This window comes from Schistocerca gregaria, chromosome 1, assembly GCF_023897955.1.
Source record: "Schistocerca gregaria isolate iqSchGreg1 chromosome 1, iqSchGreg1.2, whole genome shotgun sequence".
Taxonomy (NCBI): Eukaryota; Metazoa; Arthropoda; class Insecta; order Orthoptera; family Acrididae; genus Schistocerca; species Schistocerca gregaria.
In genome coordinates this window covers 361,426,933-361,443,576 of record NC_064920.1, presented here as the reverse complement: position 1 = coordinate 361,443,576, position 16,644 = coordinate 361,426,933, and positions in this window count along the sequence as shown.

The window sequence follows — 16,644 nt, the reverse complement described above, 5'->3', positions numbered from 1 at the left end:
AGATGGAGGGGCATGTGATCAGCATACTGGTCTCCCAGCCATTGTCAATATTTGTCACCAGAGTTGCTACTTCCCAATCAAATAGCTCTGCAATTGGCAATACTAGAGTGGATAGCAGCCCACTTGCCAACAGTGCTCAGCAGATACAGATAGTGACCCATCCAATTGCTAGCCAAGCCCAAGAGTGTTTCCCGGCGGGGTCAGGGATTTTCTCTGCCTCGTGATGACTGGGTGTTGTGTGATGTCCTTAGGTTAGGTAGGTTTAAGTAGTTCTAAGTTCTAGGGGACTGAGACTATAGCTGTAAGTCCCATAGTGCTCAGAGCCATTTTTTGAACCAAGAGTGTTTGACTTTGGTGATCTAATGGGAACTGATGTTACCACTGTGGTTAGTCTGTTGGCTGTTCCTGTGCATGGGTCTACATCAATGTATGTTCTAATGAATTTTGTAAATCCATATTAATTTTGTCAAAATTGTCAACAGAGATAACTTTTACATTTTAAGATAAGAATCAACAATTTAAAAGTAGACATGTTTATCTTTTCTTGGTACTCTTCTATGGGATTAGCTGTCCACTAGAAAACTGGCCTATAACCCAAAATCTAGATTGTTCAGTAGTAAAGTGTGTGAAAGGAGGCTAAAAATGTTTTTTTTTTGGTTCATACAAAGAGAATATTGATCATTGGTGATGTGTTAGTGAAAAATTCTGACACTAGGGTTTTTCTAGGTATTCTTAGGTCACATAACTTTGACTAACTCAACGATAACCCTATGAGACAAAATATTTGCCTAGATAATGTCATTTCAAATAATGTAAACATGAAACTTAGTTGAAAAGCATTAAGCCATTTTATCTCACCAAGATGGCCTACTCCTTAGGCTGTCTGTATTTGAAAATATATGAATATGTGACTTAATCCAGGACAATGAGACTACTGCATGGCATAGTGTAAATTTCAGATAAGATCTGTGGGGTATTGACTGGAGCTCCATTCTCAATAGGTATCAGTTCTCTTGTGAAGTATATGAAAATTTCCTACATACTACTTTAGTCAACTTTAATAAATACTGTCTTACTACAAATACCAAGTGGCCAAGTTCAAAGAAAGGCAAGAAAGGAGGTATAAATAAGTGCTACACTTCTTACCTGTACGAAATAACAATACTGCTGAAGTCACAATATGAAATTTCATGTAACATTAGTATATACAATCCAGTGAATCTGAAACTGAAGCAATATTACAGAAATTAAATAAATAAAACTAAAAAGGCATATTATAACACAACAGATAAGTAAAGTAACAAATGCAAGACAGCTTGGAAAATAATAAAAGCAGAATCTGGGATCTACGCAAAAAAAGAACTACCTATTCAGCTTGATCTCAACTTTGTCTGTTCAGGGAAATATGCAGTACATAAAGATGACAGCCAATAATGACAGTGAATCAGCCATAGTTACCACAAAGGATACAGAAACCAGCAACCAGTGATTGGGAGCTCAAATGTTAGGCAGGTGATGGAGCCCCTTAGGGAAATAGCTGAAAGGTTGGGGACGAAGGCCAGTGTTCACTCCGTCTGCTTGCTGGGTGGTCTCATCTGAGATGTGGAGGAGGCCCTGACAGTGGCGCTAGAGAGCACTGGGTGCACCAGACTGCAAATTGTTGCTCATGTCGCCACCAATGACTCCTGCCGTCTGGGTTCAGAGGTCATCCTCAGTTCATACAGGTGGTTGGCAGAGTTAGTGAAGGTGGAAAGCCTCGCTCATGGGGTGAAATCTGAGCTAACTATTTGTAGTGTCATTCTCAGATCTGATCACAGTCCTCTGGTTTGGAACTTAAACCAGAGGCTCAGACGATTCTGTGGAGATCTGGGATGTAAATTTCTCAACCTCTGCTATCGGGTGGAGAAATGTAGGGTCCCCCTGAATAGGTCAGGCATGCACTACATGCAGGAAGTGGCTACAAGGGTGGCGGAGTACGTGTGGAGTGCACATGTGGGTTTTTTAGGTTAGATAATTCCCTCCCTAGGCCTGACAAGACGCCTCCCGAGGCGCGACAAGGTAGCAGTAGGCAAAATGCAACAGGGAATGACAATGTTAATGTCGTAATAGTAAATTTCAGGAGCATATATAGAAAGGTCCCAGAACTGCTCTCATTAATAAATGGTCACAATGCCCACATACTACTAGGGATAGAAAGTTGGCTGAAACCAGATGTAAACAGTAATGAAATTCTAAACTCAGATTGGAATGTATACCACAGAGACAGGCTAGACAGTGATGGGGGAGGTGTGTATATAGTGACACAATATGCAATAGTATCGAAGAAAATTGACAAAGATCCTAAATGTGAAATAATTTGGGTGAAGGTCACGGTTAAAGCAGGCTCAAATATGGTAATTGGATGCCTGTATAGGCCCCCTGGCTCAGCGACTGCTGTGGAAGAAAACCCGAAGGACAATTTGGAAAATATTTTGAGTAGATTTCATGACCATGTTATAGTTTTGGGTAGAGATTTTAATTTATCAGATATAGACTGGGAGACTCGAATGTTTATAATGGGTGGCAGGGACAAAGAATCCAGTGAAATTATTTTAAGTGCTTTTTCTGAAAACTACCTTGAGCAGTTAAACAGAGAACTGACTCATGGCGATAACGTATTAGTCCTTCTGGTGACGAACAGACCCGAACTATTTAAAACAGTTAACGCAGAACAGGGAATCAGCGAAAATAAAGTGGTTACAGCACAGGTGATTTCAGCCATAAATAGAAATATTAAAAAAGGTAGGAAGATTTTTCTGTTATCAAAAGTGACACAAAGCAGATTTCAGAGTACTTGATGGCTCAACACAAAAGTTTTATCTCAAGTACAGATAGTGTTGAAGATCAGTGGACAAAGTTCAAATCCATTTTCCAATATGCATTAGATGAGTATGTGCCAAGCAAGATCGTAAGAGATGGAAAAGAGTCATCGTGGTACAACAGCCGAGTTAGAAAACTGCTATGGAAGCAAAGGGAACTTCACAGCAAATATAAACATAGCCAAAGCCTTGCAGACAAACAAAAATTACATGAAGTAAAATGTAGTGTGAGGAGGTCTATGCGAGAGGCGTTCAACAAATTCGAAAGTAAAGTACTATGTACTGACTTGGGGGAAAATCCTAAGAAATTTTGGTCTTATGTCAAAGCGGTAGATGGATCAAAACAAAATGTCCAGACACTCTGTGACCAAAATGATACTGAAACAAAGGATGACAGACTAAAGGCCAAAATACTAAATGTGTTTTTTCCAAAGCTGTTTCACAGAGGGAGACTGCACTGTAGTTCCTTCTCTAGATTGTTGCACAGATGACAAAATGGTAGATATCAAAATAGATGACAGAGGGATAGAAAAACAATTAAAATCGCTCAAATGAGGAAAGGCTGCTTGACCTGATGCGATACCAGTTCGATTTTACACAGAGTACACGAAGGAACTTGCCTCCCTTCTTGCAGTGGTGTACCATAGGTTTCTAAAAGAGCATAGTGTTCCAAAAGATTGGAAAAGGGCACAGGTCACCCCGTTTTCAAGAAGGGATGAAGAACAGATGTGCAGAACTATAGACAAATATCTCTAATGTTGATCAGTTGCAGACTTTTGTAACACATATCATGTTCAAGTATAATGACTTTTCTGGAGACTAGAAATCTAATCTGTAGGAATCAGCCTGGGGTCCGAAAAACCCAGCTCATGCTATTCAATCACGAGACTCAGAGGGCCATAGACAAGGGTTCCCAGGTAGATGCCATGTTTCTTGACTTCCGCAAGGTGTTTGATAGTCCCCCACAGTTGTTTAATGAACAAAGTAAGAGCATATGGACTATCAGACAAATTGTATATGGCTTACTTCACATCTATTATATCCTATGGAATAACATTCTGGGGTGCAACTAAATGTTGCTTGAGAGAGGTTTTTAAATTACAGAAAAGGGCCATTAGAATTATTACACACAGCTCCCCGCAAACACACTGCAAGCCCTTGTTCATACAGCTAAACATACCTACAGTACCACCTTTGTACACACTAAAAAGAACACACTTGAGTAGTTTACGTGTAAATTCAGATCTTCATGACTACAATACACATATCTGTAAGAATCTGCATGTAGAAAGAACAAGAAAAACAAAGACTCAAAAACGTGTGAGCTACTATGGAATAAAGCTTTATAATGTTCTGCCACTCTGCATCAGGAGAACGGAAAGTGAAGGAAAATTTAAGTCAGAATTTAAAAAGTTTATGATAAATAAATGTTTTTATAGCATAGAGGAATATTTTGAATCCTTAAATCACTAACTGATAGCTGTATTGTTAATATCATGTTCTCATCGTCAGTTTTATGTCTCATTTATACTCTTTTTAACTGTAAAATTATGTGTAATATGTGTTTTCCAAAATGTACCAAATATATATAAATCCATCACAAATGGTACATGTTACAGGAGCATGCAAAAGAACAACACATTAATTCAATCTTTTATTTTTCAACGTATTATATAATGTTAATTTTATGTGCTTTAATTCAATGTTTTAATTTTCAACATAATGTTAATTTTGTGTGTTTGATAGAAATTTGTAATATTCTGCTGTGCATATTCTGGACAGTATTACGACAATTCCTATATCATGTAAATGATGAAAAGGATGATAATAAATGAAATGAAATTGGATTGAAGAGTTCCTAGATAACAGAACACAGCATGTCATTCTCAATGGAGAGAAGTCTTCCGAAGTAAGAGTGATCAGGTGTGCTGCAGGGGAGTGTTGTAGGACTATTGCTATTCAAAATATATGCAAATGACCTTGTGGATAATGTCAGAAGTTCACTGAGGCTTTTTGTGGATGATGCTGTAGTATATCGAGAGGCCGTATCAATGGAAAATTGTACTGAAATGCAGGAGGATCTGCAATGAATTGACGCATGGTGCATGGAATGGCAATTGAATCTCAATGTAGACAAGTGTAATGTGCTGCAAATACAGAGTAAGGAAGATCCTTTATCATTTAGCTACAATATAGCAGGTCAGCAACTGGAAGCAGTTAATTCCATAAATTATCTGGGAGCAGCCATTAGGGGTGATTTAAAATGGAATGAGCATATAAAATTAATTGTTGGTAAATCAGATTCCAGACGGAGATTCGTTGGAAGAATCCTAAGGAAATGCAGTCCGAAAACAAAGGAAGTAGGTTACAGTACACTTGTTTGCCCACTGCTTGAATACTGCTCACCAGTGTTGGATCCGAACCAGATAGGTTTGATAGAAGAGATAGAGAACATCCAATGGAGAGCAGCGCGCTTTGTTACAGGATCATTTAATAATCACAAAAGCATTACAGAGATGATAGATAAACTCCAGTGGAAGACTCTGCAAGAGAGACGCTCAGTAGCTCGGCAAGGGCTTTTGTTGAAGTTTCAAGAACATACCTTCACAGAGGAGTCAAGCACTATGTTGCTCCCTCCTACATATATTTCACGGAGAGACATCAGAGGGATTAGAGCCCACACATAGGCATACCGACAATCTTTCTTCCCACGAACAATACGAGACTGGAATAGAAGGGAGAACCAATAGAGGTACTCAAGGTACCCTCCACCACACACCATCAGGTGGCTTCGGAGTATGAATGTAGATGTAGATATACACCAAACTATCCCATGTATTGTACCTAATCAGGAAATAAAAACATGGGTTAGTGTTAAGCAGCTATGTTTTGTATAATATTCCTTTTTCCACACGCACACATGAACAACGGCATAATGATGTGGATAACTCTACTGCAGCCAGAAGAGCCTATCTTCTTCAGAAGAAAAGCTAATTGATGAAAATGTGGTCTAAGACCCAACACTCCTTGCTAAATGTATTTCATTGATAACATAAAAATGACTGATCCAAGTCTATACATATTTCACATATTTATGCACACCAAGAACACTTGTATTAAACATGATACTAGATTGAATATTCACTCTTACATGTCTAGGAACAGGAACTCTTTGAATACTGAATTTAAAAGATCATACATCTCTTTTTACGTGATTACCCAGTGGAATTAGGCAGCTGAAAACTAATTAGTTCAGAAAAACTACAGAATCTTGGCTAAAAGAAAAAACTTTCTACACTGTTCATGAATTTGTAAATAGTGATGAACATTACCTAATAATTTAATTATAAACAATAGCTGCTTTCCTTATTAATTTATTTATAAAAAAAACTGCTTCCGTCCTTGTCATTCTTAAAAGGTGTGCAGAACTACTTTGTTTAGTGTAACAATATTTTGCCTATCTACAAAATATTTAACTAAAGAGTAAGTATACAATCGCATACTGTACAGTACAACCTGTATTTCAATAGGCATAACAAATATGTGTGATTTTGTGGATTTTGCATTATACAGGTTGAAAGCTGTCTTATGGGCTAATCAATAAATGGTCTCAATAGATATTGGCAGATAGTGAAAGCTAGCAACAGAAAAAAAGTCTAAACATTTGTTTTGTGTTATGTTAACCATTGACGGGTGGTTTGTAAACCTCATACATATAAAATATTTTACTAAGACTAATTCCTACAGCTCTAGTTTCTTTAATTTTTTTTTTTTTTTTTTGATAATTTTAACATAACTTGATCCTGGTTTTATTTGTTAGCATACCTTAAACACATTTCCACAATTGGTATTACGCGAAAATTGCTATTAATGGTCACCTTAAAAAGTTGTATTTTGAATTCAACTTCATTACTGTAGTAATAAAGACTGTTTCTATGCAGTAATTCTAAAACGTATTAGAATTAGCATCATTTGTCACTGAAGTTGTGAGCATTAGAAATTATACTATTAAGTGCTTGTTGAAATCATTAATCAAAATTATTACTTTGTAGGACAATTCTATGACAGTTAATTAACTGAGGTCAGCATGCTTTGAACTCATTTATTAGAAGCAACCAGATTGCAATGTATGACAGGACATCTCACAAATGATATTAAACAAACTATAGTTAAAATACTATTGGTTCTTTTATTTCTCAATGAGATGAAGAAATACATTTATTAGTAACAAATACAATTAATTGGATACAGGTCTGGGGAATCGAGGATTATTTTTAACAAGAACACTTACTTCTAATAAAACTATAGACTCACCTCAGTGTAAAACACGGTGTGTGAGTTTCTCAGTTATTTTTGCTTATCTCCAGATAGGCTTTATTGAATTTTGTTGAAAACTTTTTATTTAGCATATTGTCCCTATTCCCATATCTGGTACAAGCACATAATTTCCCTGTGTCTGAAATTGTATAATAAGCCTTCCTGCAAGAATATAGCCAAAAATCTATATGAATTACTTGTAGGCCCATTCAGCTGTCTTACATGTCACTTCTTATAAACTTGAACCTGGGATAGTGGTTAACATGCTAGTATCATCAGCAAAGGGCACAGCTCTTCAAAACCAGTGAAAAGTTATAACAATAATGGGAATTCTTGGATGGAGTAATACATAAAATAAGGAAAAGGCAACTATGCATCTCTAGCGATGAGTGGAACACAGAAAAACATGACTGAAAACAGCGTTCACGTTAGCTTTCGAGCACTAGTTCTTTTTCTAGAAAGAGTACACACATTGATAAACATGGACCAAAGTACACATACTGATACATATACACCAACAAGCAACAGTACCTCAAGCTTGACAGCTGTCACTCATTCCATGTCAAAAACTCTCCCAAACAGCCTCGCCATGCATGGATGCCACATTTGAAAGCACAAAAATTGTCAAAATATACCAATAACCTTGCCAGAGCCTTTACTGATGTACAATGTCCTATCCAGCTGAGGACACCCATATTGTAGTTTGTAAGCAAGGTGGGAGGCTAGACCTGGGGGTAAGGAGTATTTTTAATATTTTCAAAGACGAATGGCATCTTGTAAGTAGCCACAAAAAAGTTCGAGTTTTAACCTTCTTAAAAACCTGTACAATGTTCCACCACCACCCAAGCTACAGAGTATCCTTGTCCATTCCTATTCCAATACCACGCCCAATCCTACACCTCACGGTTAAAGCCTTGTGGTCAGCCCGGGTGAGAGACCTGTCCCATACAATGACCCACCATCTCCTTCAACGGTCTCATCACAGGCGTTCCCTACCCAATAAAAAACAGGCCAAATGTCAAAGCAGCCTTGTTATGTATCAGCTATGTTGCAATTAAATTACAGCATTCTATGCTTGCGTGACTAGTAACCAACTGTCTACTCGCATTAATGGTCTTTGCCGAACTGTGGCAAACCCAAACTTGACCATCCAGTTGCTTAATATGCCGCACACCACAACACAAATGACTTCAATGTCTGCTTCACTACCTGCACTATTTGCATAATCCCTTTAGGAACAAGTTTTTCTCAACCCTGCAGTTGAGAATTGTCTTACCGGCAAATCCTGTGCTCTCACAGTCTCCCTGGCCTAAGCCTTGATCAACCTGTTCCCACTGCCTCACCTTGCTTTCGCCCTTCTCTTTCTGTCCGCACCACTCCTTCTTCATCCAGATCATGCACTGTCTTCTCCCACGATTCTTCCTCTCCCCCCTCCCCCATGCGCCATGCGGTCATTCTCCCTCTCTTCTCCCCCCATTTCAACTCTTCTTCCTTCTCTCTCTTCTCCATTTCTGCCTCTTCATCTTCATATTTTTCTTCTTTTTCCCCTCCTATTTTCCCCCCTCTCTCTGCATCACTTTCTGTTGTATCCTCCATACAATTTTCCTCTTGTGCAGCTGCAAAGACATCTGAACAAAGATCTGTTCTTTCCCACTACACCCTCCTTGCATCTTTCCCTATCCCTTCCCCACTTTCATCAATTCATACAAATGCTTTCAATAACCAGGTATCAATAATTCGTCTTGCCATGGCCATGGTAATGTGCATTTGTTTGTTTGTTTAACTAGTGCAAATGCTGCATTCTGTTGTGTATTACTGTGCTCCATACTGCTACAGGTGAGAGGGTTATTTATGTTGGTTGTAGCCCCAAAATCAAACCCTGTGGCTCACTGCAGAGTAATAACATAATTTCAGTTTTTACCACAATCTTCCTTGTTTATTGAAAAAGCCTGAAGTATGCAATTAAAAAACATACAACACACAACAACACAATGACTCTCACATGAACCATTGTACTGTGATGTAATTACCATTGCTGCAGGAACAGCTCAGCATAGCATCAGCACACTGTTCTTACACTGAATCCAGTGAACCCATACACAAGGTGCATACAAGCCAACTCTTCATCAGTAAAGCTATCCATACAGTTGTGTATCATTGTTAATGTACAACTAACACTGGCAGGGAACAGGCTCAAGATAGAACTGAGCAGTACTGAATGAAAACCTGAGAGTGAAGAGTAAAATAAGTAATACTGTTGTCAACAGCAGATGCTGTGGAAACAAGACACACAGTGCATACCATTTACATTTGCACTGTTGTGCGCTATTTTCAGTGCAATACAGATACAAACTAATTGTAGCAAGAAATCAAATAACATTCAATAACTCTGTAAAGGGCAACCAGTGACTGTGGGTCCCTCATACCAAAATACTCAGGAGTTATCTCTGAACAACCTCTGAAAGTTTGTGGTTCACTTTGTAGAAAGGAGTGAAATAGGTGAATAGTTAGAGATTTTCTGTCTCCATTTTTTATAGAAAGATGTCACTCCTGCGTATTAAGGCTTGTCAGAAAATGTACTTTTTGTTACTGGATGATTATAAACGTAGCTCAAAGTGGACTCTTCAAGTCACACACACTTTCAATACTCTACTGAAAATACAGTCACTGGTTGAAAAATCACCACTTTTTTGCAACAGTGATTTTTGCATTCGCCTTGGAGGTGGTTGTCGTATCTTGTAGCTGCTGCTAGTGGTATCTCATCTGCCAGAGTTACATCAGTGCATTTTTATATAACAGTTTACTAATAAGTGCTATGTTTGACACCAACGTGAGGAGAAATCATTGATTCTGATGGCCAATGACTTCAGTGAGCTATCATTTCTTCAACAGTTATTATCTGGAAATCCAATTTCATTCACTCCAATGAAATTTATTTGTTTCTTGTTTAATAGATCTGATAAAATGTTTTTGGTTCTTTTGTTGAACGTTTCATTTTTTGTACAGCACAGTTCTTAAATTTTCATTTTTTGGTAACAGTCTGGAGAATAACCTACTATTGGCAGTAAAAAAGTTCAATTCTTAATTATACTGTTCTCTGAGCTAGCTAGTCTCTATTAAATTATGACACAGATTCTCTGGGCAGCATTTACCTTCAGCAGCCTAAATAATTAGTACTGCTGGTAGACACATAAAAGTAAAAGGACACAACACAATTATAGCACAACACATAAAAGGACACAACATTAGACTAATGTTCGAAACTATTACCTCCTTCCTTGGGGGGTGGGGTAAGAGGGATAAATTGTGGAGGGTTCCAAAGGGAGAGCAAGGCACTCAGGGCCCACAATTAGAAGAACCCACCCATAGTGCGGATGATGGTGGACTACTGAGGGATTCCTGTCATTGACGGCTCTGAGTGATCTGGCCTTTCTTTGTAACCCTCCTCAATTCATTCCTCTCCAAGGAAGCAACTAATAGTTTCCAAAGCTAGGTTAGCATCATCCACATTTTTCTATCAGCTGTACTTAATATTTCACCCCGAGAAATTTAGTACTACGTAGCAATTCTGTCTCGTAATTTAATAGTTTTCTTGACTGAATTTCTCTTTTAAATGTGGGTAGATCTCTTTCTTCCTGTGCAACATACTTTAATCTTAATCACTGTAATCCTTTATCTCTACTTACGTTGTCTGCCTTCTTAGCTGAGTGGTAATGTCTACATCTGCATCTGCTTGGAGACTCTGCAAATCACATTTAAGTGCCTGGCAGAGGGTTCATTGAACCACCTTCACAGTTTCTCTATTGCTCCAATCTTGTACAGTGTTCAAATACAAGAAGACCTATATCTTTTTGTGCAAGCTCTGATTTCCCTTATTTTATCACGGTGTTCATTTCTCGCTATGTAGGTCAGCGTCAACAAAGTATTTTCGCATTGAGAGGAGAAAGTTGGTGATTGCAATCTCGTGAGAAGATTCCTCCATGGTCAAAATGCCTTTGTTTTAGTGATGTCCATCCCAAATCCTGTATAATTTCAGTGACACTCTCCCCCATTTCACAATAATACAAAACATTCTGCCCTTCTTTGAACTTTTTCGTTGTACTCCATCAATCCTATCTGGTAAGCATCCTACACCGCGAAGCAGTATTCTAAAAGAGGATGGACAAACATGGTGTAGGCAGTCTCCTTAGTAGATCTGTTACACTTTCTAAGTGTCCCGCCAATAAAATGCAGTCTTTGGTTAGCCTTCCCCACAACATTTTCTATGCGTTCCTTCCAATTTCAGTTGTTCATGGTTGTGATTCCTAGGTATTTAGTTGAATTTACAGCCTTTAAATTTGACTGATTTATCGTGTAACTAAAGTTTAATGGGCTCCTCTTAGCACTCGTGTGGACGACTTTACAATTTTCATTATTGAGATTCAATTGTCAATTTTCATACCATACAGATATTTTTTTTCTAAATTTTTCAATTTCTTTTGATCTTCTGATGACCTTACTAGTTGATAATCGACAGCATCATCTCCAAACAACCTCAGATGGCTGCTCATATTGTCTCCCACATTGTTTACATAGATAGGGAACAGCAAAGGCCTTGAGGAACACCAGAAATCACTTCTGTTTTACTTGATGACTTTCTGTCAATTATTACAAACTGTGACCTCTCTGACAGGAAGTCATGGATCCAGCCACATAGCTGAGACGATATTCCATAAGCACACAATTACACCCAGATATACGGAATAAATTTGAAATCCCTTGTCAGTAGCACTAACACTTTGTGGGGATAATGAGCTAGTTGTTCTTCACGAGAACAATTTTTTTTTTTTTTTTTTTTTTTTTTTTTTTTTTTTTTTTTTTTTTTTTTTAAATCTGTGTTGACTGTGTGTCAATAGACCATTTTCTTCAAGGTAATTCATAATGTTTGAACACAATATACGTTTCAAAATCCTGCTGCATATTGACTTTAATGATATCGACCTGTAATTTAGTGGATTACTCCTACTACCTTTTTTGAATATTGGTGTGACCTGTGTAACTTTCCAGTCATTGGGTATGCGTCTTTCGTCGAGCAAACAGTTATATATGATTGTTAAGTATGGAGCTATTGCATCAGCGTACTCTGAAACGAACCTAATTATTATACAATCTGGAACAGAAGACTTGCTTTCTTTATATGATTTAAGATGCTTCACTACTCCAAGGATATCTACTTCTACATTACTCATGTAGGCAGCTGTTCTTGATTCGAATTCTGGAATGTTTACTTTGTCTTCTTCAGTGAAGGAATTTCGTAAGGTAGTGTTTAGCAACTCTGCTTTGGCAACAATGTTGTTGATAGCATATCCATTGTTATCACACAGAGATTGTGTCCTACCGCTAGCATACTTTACATACGACCAGAATCTCTTAGGATTTTCTGCCAAGTTTTGAGACAAAGTTTCATTGTGGAAACTACCATACGCATCTTGCATTGAAGTCCACACTAAATTTTTAGCTTTTGTAAAAGATCGCCAATCTTGGGGATTTTGCGTCTGTTTAAATTTGGCATAATTTTTCACTGTTTCTGCAACAGTGTTCTGACCCGTTTTGTGTACCAAAGAGAAGCAGCTCCATCATTTGTTAATTTATTTGGTGTAAATCTCTCAATTACTGCTGATACTGTTGCTCTGAATTCAAGTCACCTTTGGTCTACACTTACATTGTTAATTTGGAAGGAGCAGAGATTCTCTCTCAGGAAGGCATCAAGTGAATTTTTATTTGCTTTTTTGAACAGGTCTACTTTTCATTTATTTTTGGAGAGTTTGGGGGTTGCAATATTCAATCGTACTATGACAACCCTGTGTTCACTAATCCCTGTATCCATTTTGACACTTGTCACTAACTCAGTATTATTTGTTACTAAGATGTCAAGAATGTTTTCACAACCGTTTACTATTTGCATACGCTCATGAACTAACTGCTCGAAATAATTTTCAGAGAATGTGTTTAGGGCAATTTTGGTGATATTTTATGTGTACCTTTGGGAGTACACATGTATTTTCACCAACATATTGAGGGTAAATTAAAGTCACCAACTATAATTGTATCATCTGAATTATTATTATTATTTTACTCCAGTTGCCATAACTGACCTCTGCTCATACTAACTAACAGGGACTATCTACTTTAATTTTGCGACAAAATAAACTACTTCTAACAGCACTAAACATGCCACCACCAACTATGTTTGGCCTATCCTTTCAGAATACCATTAGGTTATTCGCTGCTTTCTATTAGTGCATGGATATCTGATACTTTCCCAACACAGCTACTATACAGTTTACAACTGTTATACCAATGGTTCCTTTATCTATGTTCTTCCTGTGTTTGGCCTGCACCCTTTTCACTGAAGCCCTTTTTGTGTTCTCCCGAGACCCTCTAACCAATAAGACTGTCCAGTCCACACCACACAGCCCCTGTGTAGCTGCCTCCTGTGTGTAGTGGACTCCTGACCTATTCAGCGGAATCTGAAACCCAACCATCCTATGATGCAAATTGAGGAATACATGCAGCCTACATGGTCACAGAACCATCTGAGCCTCTGATTCGCACCCTCCACTTGGCTCTTTACCAGAGGTCCGCAATCAGTCCTCTCCACTATGCTACAAATGGTCAGTTCTGTTTTCATCTTGCAAGCAAGACTGGCAGCCTTTACCACTTCTGTTAGCCGCTCAAAACCAGAGACAATCTCTTCTGATCCAAAGTGACACACATCATTGGTATCAACATGAGCCACTACCTGCAGTTGGCTGTACTCCCTGCTCTTCATGGCATCCGGAAGGACCCGTTCCATGTCTGGAATGACTCCACCTGGTATGCACATGGAGTGCACATTGGCTTTCTTCCTCTCCTTAGAGCCATGTCCCTAAGGGGTCACATAATGCGCCTAACATTGGAGCTATCAACTATCAATAACCGCACCCTCTATCATCGTCCAGATCTTGCAGGCTGAGAGGTTTCCTCTGAAACAGGACAGGCTACTGCAGTGGCAGCTACAGACAGCGCCTGGAACATGTTTGTCAGGCTAAACGAGGAGGTCTTACGTGTGGCCCATGGAAGGTCTTTCGCCACAGGCTATGCTCCAGGGTGACCTCCCACTCGACCACAAGTGAGGAATCAACTTCAGCGTGAGTAGTAACTGGGCTGGGCACTGGCAAGGACCAATTGGATCCTCGGATGTACTGGACATCCAGTGGATCCCCACGGCCAGCCCACAACATGCTTGCCTACCATGCAGCAGGCCTGGATTTGATTCTTGACTGGATTGGAGATTTTCTCCACTCATGGACTGGGTTTCGTGTTCTCCTCATCATCATCTCATCATCACTGACATGCAAGTCATCCAGTATTGCATCACCTGAAATAAGACTTGCACTCAGCAGCTGAACTTCCCCAGACGGGGCCTCGGAGCAAATAATCACTTCATTTCATTTATTTATTTTTGTTTAAGTTAACTGTTTTTAGTCAGGATCAGTAAAGTATTGTAGGTGTATGTTTTTGAAAAAGTTAAATTTTTCACCTGCAGTGTCTACTTTATGAACCTCTTCTCAATTTATTCTACCCGTATCTATGTAAAAATTCTGACAGATACAGGTTATCACTTTTATAAAGAGTTTTGTTTCTGTGATCTAAACCTAACTGACAGGCATATTTTATTCTTAAGAGATCCAGAAAAACAATTTCTTATTGATTTAGCATCTAAATCACTGAAAGTAGTTGAGGCCAAAAACAAACTCATTATAAACTTTATTGCGGGAAAACATCAAAAACAGTTCATAGCACTGTAAATCGACAAATAATGAGTCTGCAGCAAAGTCTGGACAACTTATTAGTTTCAACTCTACTAGATGAAGCTTAACTGTAGTTGTCCGCAGTATTTATTTTATTTGTGTGATATAATGTCGAAGTGAAGAAGCAAGAATTTGGGTAGTTGTAGAAAAATATCTAGAGTATGTGCTGTCATGGTTTTATAATTTTTGTGAATTATTTAAATCTGCCTATTATATTTCATTTAAATGCTGGCAGTTTTTGCCCCCACTCTTAGCAGAGTGAAAATCTCATTCTGGAAGCATCCCTCAGGCTGTGGCTACGCCGTGTCTCCACATTTCCTTTCTTCCAGGAGTGCTAGTTCTGCAAGGTTCGCAGGAGAGCTTGTGTGAAGTTTGGAAAGTAGGAGACGAGGTACTGGTGGAAGTAAAGCTGTGAGGACGGGGCGTGAGTCATTCTTGGGCAGCTCAGATGGTAGAGCACTTGCCCACAAAAGGCAAAGGTCCCGAGTTCAAGTGTCTGTCCAGCACACAGTTTTAATCTGCCAGGAAGTTTCAAATCTCCTTTGTTGTTCAAGCAGTTGTATATTACTCACAGTTCTAATAAAATGTCTCGTCAGTATCAGAGGTTTCTCACAGATGAAGAGGTGTCAGCTATAACAAATGAAGCAAGTGAAGGAGATGAAAGTGATCCAGAAGAAGTTCATACAGTTGTGACATATGATAGTGACACAGCAATCGAAAAGAGTCAAGTTCACAGAGTTCATCCCCTGATGAACAGCATGCAGCTGCTTCTAGCATCACTGTTGCAGCAAAAAATGGTAGGGAATATATTACTTCACCTCCAAGGCAAGTACACAGGCCAGTACAAAATACAGTTAATTTTTGTGCAGGTTTGACTCATGAAGGCTTGATCTCTAGTGTGTCAGAACCTTTCAAAAAGTTTATAACTCACAAAATAATGAAGATTATCATGGACTATAAAAACCAAGAAACTTGTAATAAGAACTTAAAACTTACAACCATAGAAGAAATGTGTACCTTCATTGGTATTTTGATACTCATGGCCACTAATAAAGACACTATACTGCCTCTTGAGGACTTATGGGGGAAAGTACTGGGAAAGAATATCTACATAGCTACAATGAGTCATATTCGACGTGGAGAGTTACTGTACCTGATTAGATCTGATGATAAAGAAACAAGAACCAAAAGTGAAAGCTGGATAAGTTTTGCCCTCATCGTGAAGGTTTTGACAAAATGTTTGTAAAATATTACATACCAAGTGCAGGTCTAATGATCAATGAAATGCTCTCCCTATTTCAAGGAAGAGGTCTCTTTAAGGTCTTTATGAAAGACAAGCCTGGGAAGTAGGGCATATTGATTAGGATGTTATCAGATGAACACACCTGGTAAGTTCTAAAAATGGAGGTCTTTGCAGGGAAGGATGAATGACCTGCCGAGGAACAGAGTGCAAAGGCTGTTGTTAGATGCCTAATGAATCTGCTGGCAGGAAGTGGAAGAAATATAATGACAGATCGTTATTATACATCCATAGACCTAGCCGAGGAGCCTTACAAGGATAAGTTTACTTTGGTGGCAACATTTAAGAGTAACAGGAAACACATACCAGAACAGTTAAAGATGACGCAGGGTCAAGA